Source organism: Helianthus annuus, chromosome 5 (assembly GCF_002127325.2).
Source record: "Helianthus annuus cultivar XRQ/B chromosome 5, HanXRQr2.0-SUNRISE, whole genome shotgun sequence".
NCBI lineage: Eukaryota > Viridiplantae > Streptophyta > Magnoliopsida > Asterales > Asteraceae > Helianthus > Helianthus annuus.
The window spans coordinates 156,238,324-156,259,801 of NC_035437.2; the positions used below are offsets into that span (position 1 = coordinate 156,238,324).

The following is a 21,478-nucleotide window of genomic DNA, read 5'->3' on the forward strand; positions in this document are numbered from 1 at the left end:
CTTTAAAAAGAATGCGACGAAACATCGTCAAATATATAGAGGAATACTCTCGTGGTCATTAAGACAGGCACCCCTTCTACATTCCAACTTAGGAGGAGTTGGATTGGATCTCTTCTCAACATAACTTCAATCAGCCAACCCAAGATTACTAGCAGATTTTTTTTTAAAATCTTTAGGTATACTCAACATTGTGTACCCTATAAAAGAACTAATGACATTTCAGTCCCTTAAACGGGATCTCGGGATAAGGGAATATTAAGGTGATCATGCAAGACAATTATCAATACGGGTGCACATGTGATCATAATTTGCAGTGCATGGGGATACCAAAAGACACTATTGTTTTCTAGTAACTCGAATCGGTTGGATTGACCCCAAGGACGACAACCCATTAGAATCTACATGGATAAGGCCACCTGGTCAATTGAAGACATTGACTCAGCTTGCATCCATCAGCTACTTATCAAGTATGCGAAGGATTGGTGCAAGATCCCAAATCTATGTGGGTTCAGTATTAGAGACCTCTTGGATATCCATTTGACTATTCAAGGCTCCAAGAAGAGGAGAAAGGTTGTTCGTGAAATAACTCTCATTACAATTTGAGGATTATGGAAAATGCGCAACAAATTTGATGGGTTAATCCGGTTCGTTCACGGGTCACGCGGGTCGTGGAGTCAAGCATCAAGTCGGGTCACAGGTTTGACCGGGTTACGGGGTCAAATAAGCAGCTAAATCGGGGAGATTGTTGACTGAACTAAGTGGTGTGATGCAAAAGAAAAGGAGTACGTGGGCTCGTTCAATGCATGTTCAGTAGAAGAAGTCCGGTTCTTTAGGTTCAGTTAGTTTATTATTCCTTTTTAACGTATGGCTATAAATTAGCTTTTGTTCAATGAATAACATTAACCCTAATCATTTTATCTGTGTATCCATCTTCGAATATTTTTATCCTCTTCACATTTTCATCAGGTTTGTGAGTGAATTAGAGTGTGAGTTTGAAGGGGCCTGAACCAACAAAATTGGTCTAAAGAGTTGGCTATCATATGGAATGTGTGGAGAAGGCTTGATGTGTTGTGTAATTTTTGGTAGCTAGATGGCTTTGCTTTTGCTGTTGTGTAGTTCCTGTTTGGTGTATTTGTATGTACTTTTTGCTTAGCTTCTTGCTAAGGTGGTGAACAAATACTGTTTATGCCCACTAACACACCAACCAACTATACATAATACATGTTTACATGGAAATGAACATGTGCATTGGCTACTCAGCAAAACTTGTGAAGGCTAACTTTATTTGCTCATTAATGCACAAAGTATATACTAATTTTCTAGTTTGAGATTTTTAGTACTTGCACAAAGTATAAATGATTTGTTGAGAAGTCACCTTTGAAATCACATAAAAAGAATTTTAAAATTTATTGATTTTTTTTTTTTTGTATATATTAGATTAAATTAACTATTCACTTTCAAAGTATTTATAGTTGTTACAAGTTAAAAACATGTATTATGCTTGAGTATTTGTTGAAAACGATTTATTTTTAAAAACCAAAATTTGAGATGTATATTTAGAATGTGACACTTTTAGTCTGTTATTAATATACTAATAATATTTTCTATTAAAATAAATATCAAATCCGGATATTGTTTGTTATAAGACGGTCGACCATGTTAACTATTCTGATTGTATTGATAGTATGCACCAAAAAGATTTATTAGAAAAGGTTTGGTAAACTATTTTGCATCAGCTGAAGTTAACAAAACCTCAACAAAAACAATACTCAAAACTTCCAGTAATCAAACTCTTGATGCGCATAACATTAGTACTCAGATATCCATGTTTGATGCATATTTCAAATGGTTCAAAAGTTATAAACTAAAACCACATTTGACCATAACTCCATAAGAAACCATATACTTCAAAAGGTAAAAGTAGTATCATTCCGATTACATTGATTGAAATAAAAGACATGGAGAGAAACAAAGCATACATAGATAATAGATAATACCATAACAGAAAGTAAAGTGCATAGAAACAGCTTCACGCCACCATCAGATCACTCCTGCTCCTGCATAAGCACCACATGTGCAAATTTCAGAAGAAGAAAACTAAGACTTACAAAACAAACTGTCTGGTCGAGTAAAAGAGGTCAAACGGGCCATTTTTTAAAAGTAACAATTTCCTTTGGGTGGTAACGATACTGGTGACAAACAATGGCCGTGTTTGGTGCTGACCCATTTGAATCCGTTCAAAATTAGCAGGCTTTATAAAAGTAGGTCGTTTACACCTAAATGGACCCTTACACGAATTTCTTTTACCCAAAAAAATACAGAAAGGAAAAAGCTAAAGATGACATACCGTATATTAACAGGAGAATATTGAAGAAAGATAGTCATGATCCTCAAGAAATATTTGAAGATTCTTCATCTTCATGAGGAACTCAATTGCTTCCTCATCAAACTCAACCAAGAAACCCAATCTGATCAGTTCTGAAAGCTGTGGCACAGCCTCTTCATTCTCCCACAACATCCCCTCAGCTATCACTTCTCCAAAATGACAAGCATGTTCTATCACACTCTTCTGACCACCACTTTTGTCCCTCTTCTGCATAAACAGTTTGGAGTTTTGTTTGTCCCAACGAATCATTCTCTTAGCTTCAGTCACAACATCTCCACAAGATAAAGACAAGACATACTTCACGGTCATTGGATCAACCGTCTCGAAAGCTTCAAGTCCCAACATATGGCTAACGGCTTCATGTCTTCTTTCTGTCTCAAGTTTAAGATTTGGATCAGCTAGAAAGCCCAAAATCAGTTTGACCAAACCTCTTTTCATAAACTTTTCTTTTGAACTAATGGGCTCCAGTTTCACTTGATCAACATTAGATAAAGTCTTCTGCGCAGATTCAGATATGGTACGGACACCAAGTTTTTTGTAGATATCCACAAGCTTGGTTCGGGTTAGAGTTTTAGAGCTTGGTTGAGGATACCAAACAAATATGGGACGAGAACATCTTTGAAAGAGGTCCGTTAGAAATAGATCATCACTTATGAAAACGTCACGCTTGTCTGACAGAAAAATACCATCAGAACCAGGAGATGATACTGGGAGTTTTGAAAAGCTTTTGTTGAACGTTTTCTCAGTCTCCGGGTTCAAGTTTTTAACCACAAACTCCCAAAAAGCACAGCATTCAGTATGTGTTATCTGTTTTCCTGAAGCTTCCCATTTCTTCCATAGCATGCAGTAGTCATCAACAGACGGATGGACCTTCACATTGAAAATGCCAGCAAAAAATCCAAGAATGTTCGTATCATACTTGTATCCTTCCAACACATATAAAAGACCGCTAAACAGATTCTTTTTGTCATGAAGAACACAATCTTGAGGCGATACCCACTCTCCATTATTACTTCCTCTTGGTAGCCATATTTTTTTGTTGTCGTCATCAGCAGGCTCCCATTTGAAATCAGACAAATATTTGTAGAAACGATTGATTCTTTCAAAACTGGATTGAGAGTGAAGGTAACTAGCAATCATCTGGCATCCCTTGTTAATATCTGTGATCACTCCCAAAAGATTAAGCTCCTCCTTGTAGGAGTCAATATGAGATCCATAAAACTTTTCATCAATGAACGGTCCATCATCACATTTCAAGAAAGAATCCCAGTCTGAAGAGAAAAGCAAACACTCGTTCGGGCGTTTGTATCCGAAATAGGTTTTTAACCAGTTCTTCTGGGAGAGTTTATCAAGAAACTTAGCAGGGATCTCTGATGCACTTTCTTTGAGTCTTTTCACAGAATCTAGCAATGCACAACTGCTAGCAGGATGATGCAGTTTCGCGTGCGATCAAATGGCTCAAACACAATGATTCATTCAAAGACTTGGAACCGAATGGTTCAAAGAAACCTAAAGGTTTTCTTTACAATAATCAACTCAAAAACTGGAAAACAATAAACCCTAGATGCCCTATTTATACTAAACAATTAAAAAGATAAAATAGGAAATTTGAATTTTAAATAAATAAAAGATATGCATGCTCCTGCATCATACTCCCCCTCTTTGAAAAAAACTCGTCCTCGAGTTTTGTCTTCGAACGAAATCCACCTGGGTCAAAGGGAACATCAACTCGGCTCACACTTGTTATTATCACCACGACTTGCCTAAACTGCTTAACTTCACGGGTCATCTTGCCTGACCCTAGACTTGTACCACCTGTTGTTGAAATATTGAGATGCGATAATAAGTTGCCATCACCATTGGAATTAAATTTATTGGTAACTTTGTCATAAAGCTGCCCCATATATGTGTAGCCATGATCTTGAAATTCACGTGTATGTCCACTATGAAGGGGTTCATAATTTTCATTTAAATCATCCTCATCCACATTAATAACTTTATCTCCTTCCTTATGCAGAACAACCATGCAATCTCTAATTTTGTTTATATCCTTATCTTTGGCAACTTGAATTTGTTCTTTATTTTGAAATTTTAAATTCTCGTGAGACCCCAAGTTTCGCAAGCTGCCAGTCAATCTCCCCATAATTTTCGGCAATACTCTTGGAACTTCCAACACCACGTTCGTACCTCCACCCAATCCATCGACACCAGCACCCACCACCGCATCACCCCCGGTATCCATTGCAACACCAATATTATTTTTATTTTGAATTTTTAAATCCAAAGGTGATCCCAAAGTTTGTGTAATTCTAATAACATGAGACCTTAGCCGGACCATATAATCACCGAGATCACACCTCCCGAAGAAACGTAAATGAATATGATGACGGTTCAAAAAGGAATCAAAAGCAGTACCTTCATCAGATTCAAACTGTTTTGATCGGCTACAAAAGGTTGGGTATTCAAGATGGTGATGAAACTCATAAATTTTCCTGAATTTGACATCGCTTATCTGACGGACTTCCAAGGTTTCGATCGCACACCCGGTCATCCAAGAATACCATTCCCCGTCCTCGTATTCATCATACACGGGAGGAGAATCAAAGATAGTGTCGCCGTTGGCAGGATGCTCCTCATCCCCGGATAACTTGTCCCGGACAAGTTCTTCCGGTTCCGTTTCCTTCCACGTCGACGGTAATACTAATCCCAATCCAGGGATTAGGGGTTGTAGTTGTCCAACCCGCTCAACCGATCCCAATCCCAGGGTAAGCCATGCGAGTTGTCGGTTATGCTCAACCTCACGATTGAGCAAATCCGAAGCATCTTCACCGTTGCCTCTATCGGCGGTTCTACGATTACGCGAATACTTACTTCCACAATGAGCCATTTGAAAAACCAAAGCTCTGATACCAACTGATGCAGTTTCGCGTGCGATCAAATGGCTCAAACACAATGATTCATTCAAAGACTTGGAACCGAATGGTTCAAAGAAACCTAAAGGTTTTCTTTACAATAATCAACTCAAAAACTGGAAAACAATAAACCCTAGATGCCCTATTTATACTAAACAATTAAAAAGATAAAATAGGAAATTTGAATTTTAAATAAATAAAAGATATGCATGCTCCTGCATCACAGGAGTAATGCTACTTGAACACTCAGGTAAGTAAAGTCCAGCAGCCACAAACTTGGCACCATCTTTAAATTCTGTAGTTACACCTAACAGTTTAAGCTCCGCTTTATAATCATGGATCCCATTGCCGTAGAAATTAGAACTGTCATCAATGAAAGGAAGGATTGTTATGGGAGTAATTGATTCCCACTCTGCACCAAAAAGAATGCACTCTTTCGGTGATTTGTAGTCACCAAGTTTAGTTTTTAGCCATTTATCTTCCCGTATGCACTTCGTGAGTTCTTCTGGAAACTTCAACTTTATCTTTTTCAGCTTTCTGTAGCATTCCAGAAACGAAAAAACATTTTCTTTTCTGATGGATGATGCTGAAGCCTGTTGCTTAAAAATGCGAGTAAATTCTTTCGCAGCATCTTCAAAATCAATCATAACACCGATTTTCTTTAGCTCTTTCTCCATGGAAAAGATGGAGCTTCCATAGAAGTTTGCATCAAGAATCGGGAACGACCCAAAGACCTGTAGAAGACAGCCCCACTTAGTTTCTGAGGTTACCAAAAAGCATTCAGATGGACATCTGTAGCCCAAGTTTGTCTTAACACATTTCTTGTTTTTAACCGCTTGCACCAGCTTATCCGATGATCGTAATTTCTCTATGCACCTTAACAGCAGTAACATGGCTTCGGAAGACAATGAAGTCAACAACGATGAGGACTTAAGGTTGTCTGACACAAGCTGGTAACGACTCTTGTCAAAATTCACCATCACACCCAACAGTTCTAATTCTTTCTTGAAAGAAAGTACTTCTCCATAGTAATCTTGATCGATGAATGGAATGTTACTTAATTGTGAAGCAGCCTTCCATTCATTACTGAACAGAACAGAGTTGTCTGGGGTCATGTCTCCTAGAGAAGTTTTAACCCATTTTCCTTGTTTGATTCGGTTAACAAGTTCCGTACTTGGGATATAATGTGCTCCCAAATACCGAATGAATTTTAGTATTGAAGCAACATTGTCTCTGGTAAGCTTTGAAGAAGCAGCAAGAGACATGAGACGCTCACCGATGAATTCGCAAGCCTCTTTATTTTCAAACCGCACACCAGCTGTTTTTAAGTCTTCTTTGTAATTCCATATCTCATTACCATAGAACTTTACATCTACCAGCGGAATATCAACAAGAACTGATCCGTTTTGTAAAATACTCCCGCTGGAAGCTTCAAGCATGAATGACTCTGAGGGTGGCCTGCTGCCAGGAAAACCGCTTAAAGTGATTTTCAACCAGGAGCCATTTTTAATAGAAGACAAAAACCATTCAGGTAGATAAACATTCTTTTTTTCTCAAATAATTAAGCCAGCGTAGAAGCAAGAATGCATTTGTTTTTGTCAAGGGCGACGACAGGGTAGGAACAGCAGCATTAGGGGGAGACAGAAAAGGAACATCAGCAGCTCCAACATTAGTTTTCATAAACGAAACAAGGTCTTCCCCTGATGCATTATTACCAAAATATGTAACAGACCGCGTGTAATCTTCTCCGAGTTCAACATAATTATATTGCCTCCAAGGATTAGAGCCAATAAGCTCTACCCATTTGCTACCTTTAGCAGGTACAAGAACCCCATCTCTTCTTACAGTTACTTGCCCATAGTTATCAACAATTGGCATCTTAGTACAAAGATCTTGAATTTCATGCTCCATCAAATAATTCTTTTTCTTAGAGTGGTAAAGGAAATGAGCATAAGTAACGGCAAGCTTGCGGTCTGTTTTAAGTGAAGAAATAAGATCATCAGCATATTGACCAACAGTGACGAATTTGACCTTCACCTCCTCCTTAAGCCACTTTTTCAAAGTATGTTTCTTCAAACACGATCGTATAGCTTTTTGTGTAACAGCAGGCAGAATAAACTTACTATTACAACAGTGAAACTCTGTGTTCCAGTTAATCAACCAGGAGATGTGATCAGAATCAGCAGCAAGCAGCTTGTTTGCACAAACATTGATTGAGAACAAATTAACTTTGCCATCCATCCCGACATACTTTATGAGTGGTATGTTCTTGATGTTTGTCATGTAAAACGAGGACCCCCAATTGTCTGCTATAAACACCAAAAGCTGCATATAAAGTTCTTCTTGAACGCCCTTTACAAGATTAGAACCGGCAATGCATTTGCCATACCATTCGTTATCTACATATTTGATTTCCAAGAACTCCAAAATGGAGTTGTACTTCTCTTCATCAAAAGAAAAGGTGAGAATATAGGCGCCGTGCGATGATATGTTAGAAAAACTAACGCCTAAGCTCTTTGCACTGTTCAGTATGCTCCAAAATGCAGGCTTCAGCCTACCAACTTCATTGGGTTTACAAAACAACTTTTGCCTCGTGTTTGACTCACATGGAACAATAGTCTCGTTCATTATTTTGGCCTTAATTGCATCCCGAACTTGATTCAGTTTTGCGTGAGAGGATTCCTTGACAGGTAAGAACCTAAACTGATTAGGAAGACTAGAAATAGGAGCAGTTTCAGAAGACTTAATCAACGAGGTAAATGAATTCAAAAAGGCAACAGGCACACAATCAAGAATTCCCTGATTCCATTTGTTGTCCCAGAGGATATTTTCCCTTGATGAAGCCAAGAGAAAATCTGCTTGGATTATAAACGGAAAATTTGTAACCGTCTCGGTTGGTAAAAAGGAATAGATGCCAGGCATGCTTGCACCTCGTTTGAGTCTTTTCCCATTTGGGAAAGCCAATGTAATAACCCACTCCTCGACTTCTGATCGGACGTCAACTTTGTTCTCTTTCTTAACGGGAAACCTTTGTTTCCACATGTAGTAGCCACACTCTGTGTCGTCTTCGTTGCCAGAAACATCAGCCGTAAGATGCAGTGTGTACGATTCAGCATCCATGCTCTTTATCGTAACAAAGTTTTTCTCACTGGAGATTGATATTGCACTCACCGTGTTTAGCTTAGGATCCTCATTGTCTTCCCTAACTGAAAGCCTCTTTATCTTTGCAAGAAATAAAAGAACTTCAGGATGGATGCTTGACAGTTGATCCTTCACTGGTTTGACCTTCTCTGACTTTAACGGTAACACCAGGGTGGTGGTTGGTAGAGCATTAGACGAACCATATACTCTTTGAATGGCAGATAGAGTTGAATCCTCAACCCATTCAGGTACAATATAACCAACATTACACTGTTGGCATGGTTTTTCGTTAAACCTTATCTTGTAGCCGTTACTGAAGATGTAAGGTTGAGATGTTATCAAAAAAACACTCTTGAAGCCAATACCTGATGAAAAAGTAGACAACGTATCAGAATAAGTACTACATGAGCAGGGGCGGATGTAGCATGTACCGGGGGGCAACCCCCGCTACGGCTTGGCGCGAAAAAATTTGACGTTTTTAGTGTAAATTTTGGAAAAAATTGATGTTTTTTCGATTTCGTTACGGCTTATTTATAAAACGTTACGGCTTGGCGTGAATCCTAGATCCGCCACTGTACATGAGATGCTTATTACATATAAAAATATGGTAGAAGCACATGATTATTATTTAAAGTTATACATGACACATCTCATTGATAGATCTAAAACAATCTGCTAGATCTAACTTTTTTTGTAATATTTTTTTTTCCAAATTACACATTATAACAAATTTGACTATAAACATGCAGTCACATATAAACAATACGTTGAGTAAACAAAATCGACAATCACAAATACAAGCTATTCAGCATAACATAAATTTGGCTAGGAGTCCCTTATATTATAGTAAGTAATGAGTAACCATTGGAATGTAACAACGTTTAAATAAAAAAAAGAAGTACCTTTCTCGCCAATATAACCACGTTTACGCAGACCTTTCTTCGTAGACCGTCCCACACTACAAATAGATTCAACGTTTTTACGTGAAAACCCTTTCTCATTGTTGAAGACTAACAAAGTAGCCGGAGCTCCAGTGTTTGTTATATCCTTTGACGTAATCACAAACTCCAGTGACGGATCCACTCCTTCCGGATACTCATTATCCTCCGCGTTCTGTGAAAAATCATTTAACCAAATAGCACTTTATAACATATTTAACCACCAACTGGTCATTCTTAAATTTATAGGGCTAAAAGTTTCACATTCTAACTAGGTATTTTTAAATACTACAAATCACATGCATTTTATGTTCAAGACTTCTTTTATGTATTGCATATCACTATCAAATTCAGAAACAAGAAGGTAATGACCGATTATACAGCATGTACATTAACAAGCGACAAATTCAATGTAAAGATTAATCACCCTAAAATTTACAGACACATTAGTTTCATAATGTAACTAGGTTTTTATGTCAAATACTATAAATCACAAGCATTATAAGTTCCAATCAACTTTAAGTATTGCAAATCAGTTAGAAAACCAGAAAGCACCATAAATATTAACAACCAACAATATCAAACAAAATGATGTCGAAAAAACAAAATTCCCAATAGGACAATAGAAATTCATTCCCCAAATAAATAAGATTAAAACAAAAAATAAACGAATTCATATCATATTCAATTAACAAATTAAAATAAAATACAATAAAAACCAAAGCAAAGAAACAATACAGTAAATATGTTTCTTGAAATAACATATACAACCTAAAACGGTTGAAAAATAAATAAAGCCCTGAATTAGGAAAGCCGATCATCCTCAAATTTTACATAGAAAGTTTCACAAAATTTAAGTCACTAGCATTATCTGTTAAAAAAATTGTTAAGTAGTATTGCGAAATGCAAATGACTATCCGATTCGGAAAAGAGAAGGTAACAACCGAACTTTAACAAACAACAAATTCAAATAAAAGTACTCCTAAAATTCATTAAACTAAATACCAAAACAAAGTAAAGAAATGGAAGAATAATAAATGAAATGAAAACCTGAATAAGCTCCATCAAAAAGTGGACATCTTTTGCGTAAAGCTCAGCAGAGAGATTCTTGACAGCCTGATGAAGATCTTCCGTTAACGGGTTCGGTTCTCCGCCTATTGAAAACTTGGTCCTCCGTATCTCCTCCACATGCTCCTTGGCTGCCATAGTGCAAGTGAACAAACACAATGCAAATGCACAATTTGTAAGTATAACAAACAGTTAATTACTGATCACAGTGATGCATGATGAAGCCAATGGATCAATGACGTTATATATAACAACTGTAAGAGAGAGAATTGATGGACTCCTCGTCTTCTTCGTCAGTTATGAGTCTTCGGAGTCTTTTCAATGCCTGCTTATTGACTAAGCCTTTTCTTTTCGTAAATTGCATTGGAATATTGTGAATTATTATATTGGAAATGGTGTTAGACCACCGGTAGTGGTTAAGAAAAATAATGCCGCCATCAACCACCATGGGGCATTATCTGATACGTGTCATTCCAGTCAGTATGGGGCGTTATTGCAAAAGTGGTGTAGTGGGAATAATGCCTAATAATGTCCCTTCCAATCATTAAAAAAAAAAACAAACAATTGCTCATTGGCTAGTCAAACCTTGGACCACTCCCCATAAGTTTTATTTATTTCTTGTAGTGACTATAGTACTAAGTCATTGGTTAACTCACACTTCTACTAATCGATGAGACCTAATGACATGTTTCTATCTCATTTCGGGGCTGAAATTAAGCCACAAAAAAGTAGGGCTTTTTTTTTTTTTTTTTTTTTTTTTTTGGGGGTGGGGGGGGGGGATAGTGTGGTGGAAAGGGTGGTGAGTATCATCAATTACAAGGTTGGGAACTTCCCTTGCAAACACCTGGGCTTACTAGTGGGAGCAAACATGAACCAATACGACATTGAAAAGGTGTCGTAGATTGTTTCAAGGTGAGATTATCAAAATGGAAAGCGAAAACCTTATCCATTGGGGGGAGAGTCACTTTGTTAAAATCGTTTTTTGATAGCCTTCCACTATATTTTTTCTCACTCTACAAAGCTCCTAAAGGTGTCATTGATTCATTAGAAGCTTTAAGAAGACGATTTTTTTTTTGGGGGGGGGGGGGGGTGAAGAAAAGGCAAAGACGAGTTGGGTGTGTTGGGAAAGAGTAAAAGGGCCGGTCGAAAAGGGCGAGTTGGGTTCGCTTTGGGATATGAATGTAAGCCTTTTATTGAAATGGTGGTGGAAATATAAATGTGAATCAAATTCTTTGTGGCGAAAAGTAATCACGACTTTACATGCTCAAGAGAATTTGTGGTCTTACTTACCGATAAAAGATGGTTTGACGGGGGTTTGGAGTGGAATTCACAAATTAGGGAAGGATTTAACGAGCCAAAACGTGTGTGCTTATAATATGATAAAGGCGAAGCTAGGAAATGGTGAAACAATGTGTTATTGGGTAGATTATTGGCTTGAGGACGGTCCTCTCTTGGAAAGATTTCCAGCACTTTTCAGTTTGGAATCTAATAAAAACGCTACATTGGCAATGCGACGTATGGGTTGGAGGTGGAAGCGAAATTTGGGCACTTCAGCTGAATGGGAAGAGTGGGGCAGGCTGCAAAATCTGGTACAAAACACTGTGGTGCGCGCAGAACATGATAGATGGGAGTGGACTATCACTTCAGACGGGTATTTCACAGTTGCATCATGTCACGATATGTTACAAAAGCATGTGATACCTTTTTACCCCTACACTTGGGTTAAGTAGGTCCCCAAAAATAAGCATTTTTGCATGGAGGGCAGAACAAGATCGATTGGCAACACTAAAGGGGCTGCAAAAATGGAACCTGCTAAGGGGTTCGGCAATATGTCGTTTATGTGGTGAAGCTGAAGAAGATCTCGAGCATCTGTTTGTATCTTGTTATATTGCAACGTTGATGTGAAATAAGGTGAGCGTGTCGTGCAATATTCCACAGCTCTTCGCGTTTAGGAGTGGCAGCGTCCAAACACAATAGGCGTATAATTCAGGTGATAATTTTAGTTTCTTGCTGGGGAAATTTGGAAGGCACGAAACGAACTAATTTTCGATGGAAAATGAGTAGCAATCGATAGAATTTTTGGCGAAATGCAAACCTTGGCGTTTATGTGGATCAAACATAGATCAAAAAAACAATACTATACAATGGGATAGCTGGGTGAAATTTAGTATAACCTGAACTTGAGCTATATGTTTCTGTTTTTGTTTTTGTTTTTTACTTTGGGTGTAAGCTGAGAGTTGAAGTTTTAGTGTAAGCTCCCTGCTTTTGTAACTATATGGTGATGTTGGAATAAAACTCGTTGTTTGGCGATAAAAAAAAAAATCAATGAGGTCGTCTCGAAAAACCTTTAAAAAGTTTGGGCTCCGGATGAGTAGAAAAAACCCGGCCTCTATTAGGCCAAATTTTTAATGGGTTTAATTTTAATTCGGCCAACATTGAATGGGTTTAAAGTTTAGTAATGGATATTGATAAATAAAATTTAATGGATTTTTTTAAATGGGTTTCGTTTAATGAACTTAAAATAAATAAATCAAGTTTTCGCAAGCCAATTTATATAATGTGTGTATATAGAGGGACGAGTTATATTCATAATTAACAATATATTGTGAAAGTGTGACGGTAATGTGACCATCTTGTAATATAAAAAACCATGTATAAGCGTATCATGTGATTATCATATTTCTTTTAACATTTTCAGGGCCGTCTCCGAAAATGATAAAAAACTTTTGGGCCCCGTGCCAGTGGCGGAGCCACACTTTGAACAACGGTGTCGTCCGACACCATTGAATTTTGTGTAACAAATACAAGGTATAATAAGGAAAATTCGAGCGACACCATTGTGTTTTTACGAGCGACACCATTGTGTTTTTACAAACAACACCATTGTTTTGTTTTCTTCTAAAACAATTATATAATAAACAAATTTATATTTAAAAAATTAAGTCCAGTTACTTGAATTTAATTAGTATACTTTAAAGCATTAAAGGTCCATGCTTAATTTTTATTTTTTCTAATCCAGTAAGCATTATAGTCTCATGTCTAATTAGTTTTGTTTCAATTGTTTAACCTAGCAGGATGTTTGATGATCACTTGAATGAGCACTTGTTTATTATAATGAAAAAAAGGTTTTTTTTTTTCAAGTTGTCATTGAAAACATTATGAATCGTTTTCAAAACATGAAAATGAGTACATACCAACTATTAAATTCATTTTATTATATATTTCAAATGACTTTGTAATTTTATTATGTGTTTTAATTCAATGACATTTTACTTTTATTGTGATATTTGCTTTTATCATGTGATTTGACCCGACTAGATCTGAACCGATCCAAAAAAGTTCGACTCCGGGTTACTATAAACCGGGGTATTTATAAAAAATGACACCATAAGAAAAAATTTCTAGCTTCGCCACTGCCCCGTGCGAGACAAAAACTTTGGGCCTCTTTCCTATAATATAAACTCGTTAATCATATATAAAAAAACCACAATACGATGATAATTATTGTAAAATAAACAAAACAAAAGTAGTGTAGCAAAATGAACAAAATTACTTACTTAAGCGAATCGTGAGCCTTTTTTAGCATTTTCAAAATAAAGTTCTAGATCAAGTATTTATATAATTCATGCCATTTCTTCTCTATATTTCAATGTATCATAGTTATCCATTTATCCATGTTCATAGAGTGAATGCTAGTATCGATTAAAAACAATAAATCCTATTTTTATGTTACAAATAAATTAATACACATAACATTAGTTTCAACACTCTCTGGATAAGCAAAAATAACTAACACTTGAATCCTTAAAGCAAAAAAGAACTGTAATATGTGTAAACATATTCAAACTAATTTGGCAACACGAATCTTTTCATTCAAAAAAAGATAAATCGAGCAAGATATTGAGTTCTTAGTTTATATTGTAGATGGTTAAATGAGAAATTAGAAACCTACAAATTTAAACAAGAAAACATGTAAAGTTTATTATGTAAATGGTTAAATGAGAAGGAAAAAATTGAAGAAGCTTACAAATTTATTGAGGCCCAAATTTAAATCTCACGGGGTCTTTCCCCTTGTTTTATAATCAGCCTCCTTGAGGCCCAAGAAAAAACATAACATTAGATAAAGAAAATAAGAATAGAAAAGTGACCAGCCTTGGATTCGAACCCAGGATGACCGATTCAACAGAAAGAAGGCGCATCCACTGCACCACAAGGTGAACTTGTTAATACTTTTCTACACTAATTATATATATATTTATATATTTTAAATAATTTTGGGCCTCTAGATATTTTGGGCCCTGTGCGGTGGCACCTCCCGCACAGGCCCAAAACCGGCCCTGAACATTTTCTTAGGTTTAAATTGAACATTCTCTTTTTCTTTATACACACTTAAATTCCCATGAAAAATAAAAAGTAATCATAAAGGGAAAAGATAAAAGATGAAGATTCATGTTAACTAGTATTAAATCCCATGCATTGTGGCGGGGGCATAAAATCGTGTCAAGTTGCACCAATATCACACTACAGCTAGTGACCATCAACACTGGAACAACTCGTATTAAAAAAAAATAATAAAACAGTATGAAATGAAAAGTAGACGTAAAAACGTTGAACCACATACATGAAATGTAAAACATAGAAAACTATAACTAAGTTGATCTAAGACCTGAGCATTGCAACGAGGCTGTGAAACGGGAAAATTAAGCGTAAAATCATTGAACCACACGCGCACGTTGTGATGTGTTAACTCGCAAAATTTAGACCCAATTGTTTAACGAAAAATTTGTAATTTGGGAAAAAGTATAGGGACCAAAGTTGAAAATAAAAAATATTGGTATTAAATTGTAAAAGATGTAAAATTATTGGGCTAAAGTAAAATAAAAGTAAATCAAGTAGGGTACAACTATTTATGCCAAAATTATAACCAACAATGCAACAAAATGTTGCAAATTAATATATAGTTAATTAATGTTAATGGGTTTAAGTGTTTAACAAAGTATATACTTTTTTTCTTTTATAAACAATATATATTTTTAAAAAAAATCGAGCCCCAAGGAGATAATCCAATACCACTAAAATTATGTCAGTAACAGTAAAATACCAACATTCCTTCCCCATTATTTTACCGATATCAATGATTAACTTAAACACTTGTCAAACAAACACTAAATTATGCATAAATAAATATGCAATGCGGATTAAACCCTCGATATCCATTTGAATACTTGAACCCTCGATATCCATTTGAATACTTGAAGTTAATATAGACATAAGTTCACAAATTCTATGTTTTTGCTTGACACGATATTTGATGTACCATCACTTATACATATTTATAATATGAATTTACCCTAATTATGAATACTGTTGAGGTAATTTATGAAGGAAATACTACCCAAAATAGTTTCTTTTAGTTTTTATAGGATTTGAAGGTCCAAAATAAAAAAGAAGCAAAAAACGATGACAAACGGACGAAAATATGAAGTTTCCAAAAAGCATCCCTGTGCACCATAAGGCACGACCATGCCTCTCTCCCCAGCCTGCCATTAGAAAAAATCAGAACAGCATGGTGGGCAAGAAACAAAGACGGCAGACACGCCCATGCACACATATGCACGACTGTGTCCCCGTAAAAGACAAATTCAGTAAAGATAAAAGCTTGAGACCAAAGTACACTTGTTGCAACCGTTGTTGGGACAGATCACCATGCACGACCGTGCATGGCTAGGCACGCCCGTGCCCAAGACCCCAGGAGACAGAAAATACAAATTCTCGAAGCTTCCAATGAGACCAAAGGACAAGCACGGTTGTGCCCCCTAGGTACGCCTGTGCACCCCTACCTTTGATTAACCTATAAATACCGGTCTCATTTAAGGCATGCCCTTATTTGCTCTCTTTTTCCCAGGTATACTATAGCCCCAAGGCTAATAGACTTATGCCTCTAAGGCCATGTTCTCTCACCTTTGAAGGTTCTAGTCCCTTGGAGAAAGTGTGGATGATCCATGTAGCTTGACTAATCAATAGCTAAGTATACCATGATTATTATGCTTCCTAAGCCCCCTTTGCTTAGAAGTGAGAGGTTAATCCTTATGGAAGGCCTTCATGACGACCGAGACCTCTCCAAAGCTAGGATCTTACATCCTATCTTTGATCATCCATGTTAAGAATAAGGTATCATTAGATTAGTTCACTAAACATATGTAATAAATGAGAGTTGAGATGCACTTTTTGCACACATACTTGCACTTGAGCTAGAGCTTGAAGATCATGAAGAGTGGTAATCGTCATTGGTAAAAGTATTTCATATGGTTGTAATCTCTATGTCTTCTCAAACTCTTGGATTAGTTAATCTTATTAATATAGTACTTTTATCTTGTTTAATGTGTTTATCCTTTACTAATTTTTGGTTTATCATCTTTCGTGACAGGATTGCATGACCCCTTTGAAACTAAACTAATTTAACATCTTAATTTAACTATATTAATTTAACATAACTAGACTTGAATAAGGTGTGTGTACGGCTTCTGGTACCCATAATCAGATCTGGTGCGCTTAATAAACCTTGGAAGGTGAAGATTATTAGTACACTCATGGCGTGTAATAACTCATATACTAATAAGGGAAATCCAAATTTGGATTATTAAGATTATTATTATGTAGACTTCTGGTATTGAAGTAGATTCAGGTGACAAGCTTCTACTATGGAACCAAATCTTGGGATAATCAAAGTGTAGGTCCCGCATCTCGGAGGATCGATTTCGAAACCAAATCCTTGTTTATATCAAACACGGTCACGAGTGCGGAATCCTCGTGACGATGCCAAACCAAACACAGATAAACACAACATGAAGTAACCAACGAAACACAATCAATTGATTAAAACGGATGAGAACAAGGATCAAACAAATACACACAATGTTTGACAGTAGACTTTCACAGTGGGTATGCTCTCATAGTTTCACACAGAAACCATGTTGTGTTTATATAGGCAGCCCAGCCCAAGTGTTGACGAAACACTGAAGTGGGTTTGACGAAACACCAAAGTCGACGAAACACTAAGTGTTTCGTCACTGTTCACGGCGAAACTTGGATTGACCACCCAAGGGAGTTTCGTCATACATGTACTCGACGAAACATAGGTGTTTCGTTGAGGGCTGCAAAACTTGTATGTTGCAAACCGTCAAACAGTTTGCAGCAGACTGAATAAACACACAAACATAAACTTATCTACCCAATATGCAACATGCACAGTCTTTTAAACATTACATAACAGATGAGACAAACTGTCGGACACAAGTAGATAGGAGGATATCCGACTTGGTCGACGGACGGAAATACAGACTCGATAATAAAAGACCGTAAATTACAACGCTTAAATAGAATAAGTTACAGACACAAAATATGCATCAACAAACTCCCCCTTGTCTGTTACTTGGTCTTTGGTCTTCAATCTTCGGTGCTTCAGCGACCAGGTGCTTCCAGCGTGAATTCCTCGGTAAAAACAGTAACAAGCGACGCGCTGAAATCACAACGCTTGATGTGCATCCTTGACTTCATAGAATATATCGTGCCGGAATAGCTTGCTGATGTCGATCGCGGACATGTTTACAAACCACATCGTATCTAGCATCCGAAAGTTTTCACGATCACCCATAAACACAATCACCGCTTCGTGAGTATCCGAATCGTAACACCACAACCTCATGTCTTCCAAAAAGTTATGTTTCATCGGCATTAAAGGGATCTTGTCCAAAACCTTCACAGGTTGATAAACAAGCTTGTATCGCGCCGTGTTGGTCGATGGATCCAAAGTGAAGTTGATTTGCTGATGGATAGGAAACTAAGGCTTGTACAATTCGTCTTTCCAGCCTGTCCTTTTGTTCATCTTTATCTTTTGTGCAAACAACGTAGCACCTTCGAAGTTTGAGCGATTAATGAGCTCAAGCTTCGTCAAAGCTGCAACGTCGTAAAATGGTAAGGGCAAAATGCTCAGCAGCGACCTGAAATATTGAATACCGTATTCACGCTCGATTGCCATGCAGTGGATTTCCTTCACGAACATCCAGCAAAGAATCTTTCCATGTGGCTTAACTTTTTCGTATTGCAGGTAGTCAACTTCAACTTCTCTTGGAAAAGGCTTGGAAACTTTTGACAAGAACTGCTTTCGCCATTCTGTGAAAGCATCCGTGGCATTTTCAGAAGTATCACGATTCTTCAACTGTTCATCGATAACGTCCACGTTCTCTTTCAACCATTCTTCATTAAACAAAGCAAACTCAGTCCCGTCTTCTCGCACATATGAGGACTCCTTATTATCTCCTTCAAAGACTATCTCTTCCACATTTTCTAAGTTCGCTATTTCCGGTTCACTCGGAATTTTATCAATTTCAGCATCATCAACTTCTTTCATCGCATTCAGAGCAAGCAACTGCTCGTGCGAAAGATCCGCAACAATCTCTCCTTCTTCAATGATTTCTCCAGTAATTGGATGAACAGCCTGTAAAGCAAAATCAGCAGTACTAGGAACAGAAGATGTACCAGGCAAAGAGCTTTCGACGTAAGAACTACTTTCAAGCTGTTTTATCTCTTCGATGGTTCCACTGGAGGTTCCTTGTGATGATCCAAGCTGCGAAGGCTTGAAGACAATGAGTTGAGTAGAGGTAGTTGTTGGCGGTTGCTCTGATGCGGCAGAAGGGTCAGGGTTTCCTTGATCCTTAGAATCATGATCCTTTTTCTGTAACACTTCCTGCTGTTTACATCGATCGGCCCACAGAATATTGACACGCTTTCTAACAGATTCAAAGCCGTCAGTGATTCGCTTGACTCCATCAACTATCGTGGTGTTTCGAGAATTGTACCACTCCTTCATATAGTCATGACTTTCTTTGAGAGCATCAGCCACTATCTCATTAGTGTAAACCTCCGACATCTTTTCTGACGTATAAGTCTCGCGTATTGGAATAAAGTGAGCACTCTTTGTCAATCTATCAACAACTACCCATATTGCATCAAATCCGCGGTTCGTCCTCGGTAGTTTGGTTAACAGGTCCATTGTAATATGTTCCCATTTCCAAACCGGAATTTCCAACGGTTGAATCTTACCGTATGGTTTTTGGTGTTCCGCCTTGACTTGTAGACATGTCAGACACTTCTCTACGTATTTCCCTACATCTCTTTTCATTCCGGGCCCCCAATAGTTTTGTTTCAAGTCGTTATACATCTTGGTCGCTCCCGGATGGATGGAATAACGGGATTTGTGAGCTTCATCTAGTAGAAGCTTTTTAACTCCACATGTGTTAGGCACCCAAATTCTGTTGAAACGTGTTTTCAAACCGTGATTGCCTTCTTCAAGATCTTTAAATTGGCCAACAATTCTTTCCTTTTTCCAATTTTCCACCTTCACTGCTTCAACTTGTGCTTCTCGAATTCGTTCTAGTAAGCCCGAGGTCACGATAAGCTGCATTGATTATACTCGTCTCGGGGCGTAATCTGCCCTTCGGCTCAACGCATCTGCCACTACATTGGCTTTCCTGGGGTGATAGTGTATTTCACATTCGTAGTCCTTGACCGTTTCCAATCATCGCCTCTGCCTCATGTTTAATTCCTTCTGATCGAAGAAATATTTCAAACTTTTATGGTCGGTAAAGATGGTACATTTTACTCCATGCAAGTAATGTCTCCATATCTTTAAGGCAAATACCACTGCTGTCAGCTCCAAGTCATGAGTTGGGTATTTCTTTTCATGGATCTTCAGTTGCCTCGAGGCATAGGCTATGACCTTGCCTCGTTGCATTAAAACACATCCGAGCCCTGAATGCGACGCATCTGAATAAACTACCATGTCGTCAACTCCTTCCGGTAATGTTAACACCGGAGCGTGAGTTAACTTTTCTTTGAGTGTTTAGAAAGCTTTCTCTTGTTCAACGCCCCATACAAATCTTTCCTCCTTGCGAGTCAATTTGGTTAATGGTAAGGCAATTTTGGAGAAATCTTATATGAATGTCCGATAATATCCCGCGAGCCCTAAAAAGCTTCAGATTTCTGAGGGATTCCTTGGAGTGTTCCATTTTAACACGGCTTCTACTTTTGACAGATCCACTAGTACCCCGTCGACACTAATGATATGCCCGAGAAACTGCACCTCCCGTAACCAGAAGACGCACTTCGAAAATTTTGCATACAACTTTTCTCGTCTGAGCGTCTCTAACACTTCTTGCAAATGATACACATGATCAGCTTCATTCTTCGAGTACACTAAAATGTCATCGAAAAATACAATTACCGACTTATCCAGCATAGGTTTGCGAACCCAGTTCATAAGATCCATGAAAGTTGCGGGTGCGTTAGTCAACCCAAAGGGCATCACGAGGAACTCATAATGCCCGTACCGCGTACGAAAGGCCGTCTTTGGTACGTCTTCCTCATTGACTTTCAATTGGTGATAACCCTATCTGAGATCAATCTTTGAGAACCAACTCGCTCCTTGTAGCTGGTCAAACAAGTCATCAATTCTTGGAAGTGGGTATCGATTTTTCACCGTGAGTTTGTTTAACTCTCGGTAGTCGATACACATGCGCATACTGCCATCTTTCTTTTTCACGAATAATACTGGTGCGCCCCACAGAGATACACTCGGTCGGATAAACCCTTTGTCGAGCAGTCCTTGGATTTGAGACATCAATTCTTGTAGCTCCGACGGCGCGAGCCAATACGGCGCTTTAGCCACAGGTTTTATGCCCGGAATCAATTCGATTTCGAACTTTACCTCCCGTTCTGGTGGTATTCCCGGTAAATCTTCTGGGAACACGTCCTCATAATCGCGTACCACCGGCACGTCTCCAATTTTGAGGGGTTCTTTCTCCGACTCGCTTGCATATACTATATAAGCCTTGCATCCATGTTGCATAAGCCTGTGAGCTTCTAGCATTGTACATACCACCGGGTTACCTCCCTTTTCTCCGTATATCGTAACGTGCTTTCCGCTAGGGGACGTCAGTTTTATTTCCTTTCAGAAACATGCCACCTTTGCGTGG

At 37.9% G+C, this 21,478-nt stretch overlaps 1 pseudogene; it reads right to left on the bottom strand.

Moving 5' to 3' along the window:
• Nucleotides 1-2,353: 2,353 nt before the first annotated feature.
• Nucleotides 2,354-10,661, bottom strand: LOC110941937 (annotated as a pseudogene).
• Nucleotides 10,662-21,478: the final 10,817 nt, after the last annotated feature.